Below are 6000 nucleotides of genomic sequence, written 5' to 3' on the forward strand. Positions count from 1 at the left end.
GGTATAGCGGAAGTTTTTTCTTTGAAGCTGTTTGGTTTTTTTGTTTACTTTTGAAGTTGTGCTATTTATAGTAACATTGGCAATTTGCCTGCCGACAGCCAGGACTCTACTTTCATCAGAGCCCGGCTAATAATACAGTCATTGATCTTATTAAAAGTTTGAAAAAAAACCCTCATATTAAGGCTGAGCATGAAAATTACATTGGCCGTCTGTTTGTATTTCAGTCCGCTTGCCCGTCAACAGTTATATATACATAACAACAATGTACCCCTTTTTTGATAGGCTAATCAAATCCATCTATATCGTAGGGCATTACTTGCGTACGTCACAATATGACATGTGTTCATAACGTATTAATCCACTTGATTTATTATAAAAAATTTACCCAATTAAAAGTAGTCAGTTTTGAAAATGAAATCTATTTTCAAAACTTAGTGGTAAACAATTGATTTCCAAGAAATAAATTTATAATTTCTAACTTTATTACATAAGTATTTAAGTGTAAATTGCCACGAGTTATTTATTAAGTATACAATAGGTAAAATTTAGACCTTAAAAATAACGAAAAGACTTTGTTCGTTAGAAAAGATGATTCTAAAAGTGTTAAAGTCTTCAGAGGATTGGATTCCATGACCAACCAAGTCCATATCTCTGTAAACATTTGAGCAATGCTTTTTATTTCTTAATTGTTTTGATTTGCAATTTAACTCATATAGTGTACCACAGTTGTAGGTAAAAAATCTGTTCAATTAAAAATTGAATCAACACTGGGTGAAGTACAGCTGCATTAAGTGGAATTAAGCATCACTTTCTTGTGAAAATCCACTTTGATGTCATTTTTAAAATTGATATTTTTTTTATGTTATGGCTTACATAACCATACAGAGATTTCTTTTTGCTTAAAGCTTTCATACATGCATTTAGACAAATATTTCTCTATTTGCTCTATAAAATGTTATTTGTTACTAGTGTATTTTTTACTATGAAATAAGGGAATATTAATAGTTCGATCTAATCCGACAACCCGTTTTCATCCTCTACTATGATATTGCATTTTATTGATTAATTTAAGAATTTATGTTTATTATCAATATGAGTCGTATTCAAACAGCGTAACAGAGAGCATTTCAAGATAAGCTGTCATTTTTTAGTCTTACCGGTAGGGATTGTTATAGATTTTTCCTCTTGATCAACATTAGACAATTTTACCGTTTTATCGTAACCATGACAAATTTGATCAATACACATTTTGCCGGTGCTAGACGAAAAGGTTATTATGGAAACCGCAACATAAACAATATTTTTTAATTACAGTTAATTAAAGAATGATAGGAAATTGAATATCTGTATTACAGAAAACGTTGAATTATTTATTGTTTCTTTTTTTTAAGTCGAACAAAAATTTCCATAAAGCAAGAAAATAAAGTTGGAATACAATTATAGCAATTAAGGTAGTTATCAGAAAATGTTTAGGCTAATTTCAAAAACAAAAAGATATGTCGAACGGAAGAAATATGAAAGCGTTTTGGTTTTGCCATTTTCAAGTTTCACGTTTCGAATTATCGGTTATAAATCAATTTATATTTTTAATGTTTGTTTTTCAACATAGCAAGGACCTTTAAAATTCAAAGTTTACAGCGATGTTATTCTGTGTCAGAATATGATATTGCCCGATGAAGACCCCTTGCCTTCAAATACCACTGCAGTTAATCCATTTTAATATTATTATAGGATTTATTCAAGTACAGACATCGGGAAAATCAAATATAAAGATCTTAGAGAAACTATGACATTAACATTCTACAAGCTAAAGAGTCTGTTACCAAACACTAGGTTTTGTTGGTCAAGCATTCTGCCAAGAACAAATTGGAGATATAGTTATGAAGTTTGCCGTAAAAAGAATAAACAATTACATGTGTAACTTATTCAAGGTCAACGGGGATAGTTTTATCCAACATCCACAAATTTTGTGGAATTCGAAAAATCTCTTTATGACGTATGTGTACATCTGTCTCAGCTTGGAAATAATTCATTTTTGCACAATGTCCAAGAACATTTGGAAGATTTATTGAATAAAAATAATGTTTGGCGAGAGTGGGCCACGCTTATAACCTAAAGCAACGCTCCCCCAATTTTATTGCCGGTGGTTGTCCTAAATAGGATTTATGTACAACCATGTGGCGAATATTGCGTTGCTTTAACTATTGAAACAAGATTTTGCTGAGTATCTGTTCACCCAGTACCAGCAAATATAAGAGTACAAGGCCATGTCTAATGTAATGGTATGTAATGTCATGTCATTATAATGATAATGAAAGATTTGCCCTTGGGTAAATCTTAAAGACATAATGTTAAATGGAGGTCTAACATTTGAATTAGTCCTCATAAACAATTTAATGGAATGGATTGGAAAATTAATGTAATGTAATGTTTTATAATGATAATGAATGTTCGATGATTTACATTCATTCACCTATTTTAATAAAATATAATGTAATGTTATTTATAACTATAATGTAATGGGGCCATCCCTCTGTGTAAGGTGGTCCAAATTTAGGCTGTGGCCTCTCTCGCCAACAATAAACTAATAGATAACTTTATTTACTTTCGTTGTCTTTAATAATAGGATTTATTCACGTACAGAATAAATCCGATTAATTATTAATTATTAAAGTAACGGCTCACACCGCATTTACCCTGAATCCGCTCCGATCAGTGTTAAAAACCGGTCAATCCATCGTATCGACGCATTCCCCCGACGCAATTTGAGGAAGTTAAACAACATATTAGAGAGCAATTACATAGGGCTATTATAAGAGAAAGTACCAGTGCGTATGCATCACCAATTGTAATCGTTCGCAAGGAAAATGGTGAATTACGTCTGTGCGTTGATTACCGGAAGTTAAACTCAAGACAATCAAAGACGCATAAATGTATCATCTCACCCGTGTTGAAGAATCATTTGATACTTTGTGGCTCCCGTTATTTATCGACCATGGATTTGATACATGTATCAGGATATAACCAATTTGCAGTAGAAGAGAACGACAAACACAAGACCGCATTTACTACAACGTTTGGACTATAGGAATTTAATATTATGCCGTTCGGTCTGTGTAACGCTCCCGTTATCTTCGGGGACTTATGCGTGATGATGTTTTACAGATACTCCTGGTATTCTTAGATGATATTATTGTGTTTTCACGGACTGTAGAAGAACAAATTCAGAGATTGGAAGGAGTATTTCAGAAACTTCGTCAGCATAGACTTAAATCAAAACTATCTAAATGTGATTTTTTCAAACAGGAAGTAAAGTACCTGGGACCAATAGTTTCAAAACATGGAATTAACACAGATCCTCAAAAAGTGCAAGCTGTGAATGACTGAGCAACACCGTCAACACCAGAACAGTTACGTTCATTTCTTGGATTGACGTCATAATATAGACATTTAATTCATTCATTTGCGAAAGTTGCTGCGCCAACCAGTGCTCCAATTCTAGGATATGCTGATAAACCTTTTGTGCTTGAAGTCGATGCAAGACAACGGTCTCGGAGCGGTACTTTCGCAACACCAAGATGGTCAATTACGTGTTATTGCATATGCCAGCAGATCACTTCGTCCCAACGAACGGAATATACAAAATTACAGTTTGCGACGTCTGGAACTTTTAGCATTGTATTGGAGTATTACCGACAAATTTCGGGATTATTTAGTGAACTCTTCTTTTACCGTTTATATCGACACTAATCCGCTTGTGCATCTACAGTCTTCTAAATTGAGTGCATACGAACAGCGCTGGGTGTCACAGTTGGCTCTCTTAAACTTTGAAATCAAATATCGCAGTGGAAAACTCAATTCGAGTGCAACTGCTCTTTCTTGCAAGTCAATAAGTGAAGAAATACTTACCTCATCAACCAGTCTAGGAAACCTCTGGTCGTTAAAAATTCCAAAAGATGTTATGTGTGTGCAACACAGATTGTGTCTAGAATAGTTTGATGTTATATGTGATGAAATGCAATGTTCTCTCCGCCAATACAGCAAAAGTGATATAAAACGCTTACAATTCAAGGACAAAGATTTTTATCAGTTTTTAAATTTCTGGAAACAGGGGGTATATCCAAAGAAAGAAGAAAGGTAAAACTATGAAAAGGTTGTGAATATTCTTCTCAGTCAATGGAACTGTTTAAGTATGGATAACGGAATACTTCACAGAACTGTGTGTGATCCGGTGAATGGAGAAACCAAACAGTACGTTTTGCCATCTTCACTGAAACTGGAAATTCTCAAACACTGTCATGACAACTTTGGTCACCAAGGAATTGAAAGAGCATTCAGTGTTATTAAAGACCAATGTTATTGGCCTTGAATGTTTAGTGAGATCAAAGAATATTGCAAGAACTGTGAACGTTGTTGTGTAGCCAAATCAGAAAACCAACAGATTAGACCAGCTATGAACCACTTACTAGCAAACCGACCTCTGCAAATTATAACCATTGATTTCACTGTATTGGAACCATCGAGGGGTAGGAAAATGTACTTGTGATGACAGATGTTTTACCAATTCACACTAGCAGTGGCCACCCGTGATCAGAAAGCTTCTAATGTTGCGTTGTGTTTGATTCAACAGTGGTTTCATCACTATGGTGTACTGGATAGAATTCATAGCGATCAGGGATGAAACTTCGAGTCGGATATTATGAAATAACTCTGCAAAATCTTTGACATACGAAAGTCAAGAACTACAGCTTACTATCCAGAAGGCAATGGACAGACCGAACGTTTCAACCGTAACCTCAACGATTTACTCAGAACTCTACCACCACAAAAGAAGAAACTCTGGCCAGATCATTTATCCGATGTAAGTTTTGGGTACAATGTGTCTGCAAATTCCAGTACTGGTTACAGTTCTTTCTATTCATTTTTCGGCCGTAAACCCAAACTTCCATGCGATTTTATTGTGTCGTCAACAGTGCCGGATTCTGTCTCGGATAGTGATGCGAATTATGATAAATTCATTCAAGAGCACAGAAAGAATGTTAGTGATTTAACGAAAATTTCGTGGATTTCGTTTTCATTTGATCCACAAATTTAAATATTTATTGAAGTACAATTTCTACTGAAATTCAGTACTGATAGGATCATTCGCGACGAATTGAAGTATCCTTGAAACAGTGATTTTCACTTTATCCACGAATATTGATACCAAGGAATATTAATGAAACCACAGTACTATATGCAATACTTTGCCAAAATATGACTACGTTCAACAGCTGGTATATTTTTCATTAATCATCAGAAATCAAAACCATGGCAATATGCACACCTTTAATATATTTCCAACTGATCTGCAAAAGAACAACTTCTTGTCTTGAAAACTATGGGAGGAGTTATCCGTACAATACAGGTACCCTTTTGGCAGCCGCCCGCCCGCCATTTTTACCATTTCAATAACCGAATTTTTCCTTTGGAAAACCTGGTTAATAAATACAGTGAAGTATCCGAATTTTACTTTTTTTTTCATGCATTCAATCTTTGGCATTGTACCTTTATGGACTACCATTTTTACCGGAAATAAGAAGAGCCTATGCAAGATAAAACTTAACTTTTGGTAGAGGTAGACTGCTCTTTTTCAGTTTCCTTTATTTTCGTTCTGCCCCAACCCCTTCCCCCACTAATTAAGCGATCAAATTATATGAGAGCATATAGGTACATTTTTTTACCCCAGCTACTTACTAGTTACTGTATTTTTTCAATATTATAAAATTGTATTTTATTTTAAAACTTCCTATATGTGAAAGAAGAAAATTGTATCTTAATGTGCTTAATTCCTCAAATTAAAAATATTCAAAAATTTGATTGTTCTTCACAACTATAAACGACTGTTGTTTACCCGGCGTAAAACTGTGACGTTTTGTAACTCACTTGATCGATTAATAAACTCGAATATGTTTCCTTGTATGAACCTTTATAAAAGCGAAAACGTTCAATTCTGTTTGA

The sequence above is a fragment of the Crassostrea angulata genome, chromosome 1 (assembly GCF_025612915.1).
Source record: "Crassostrea angulata isolate pt1a10 chromosome 1, ASM2561291v2, whole genome shotgun sequence".
NCBI classification, from domain to species: domain Eukaryota; kingdom Metazoa; phylum Mollusca; class Bivalvia; order Ostreida; family Ostreidae; genus Magallana; species Magallana angulata.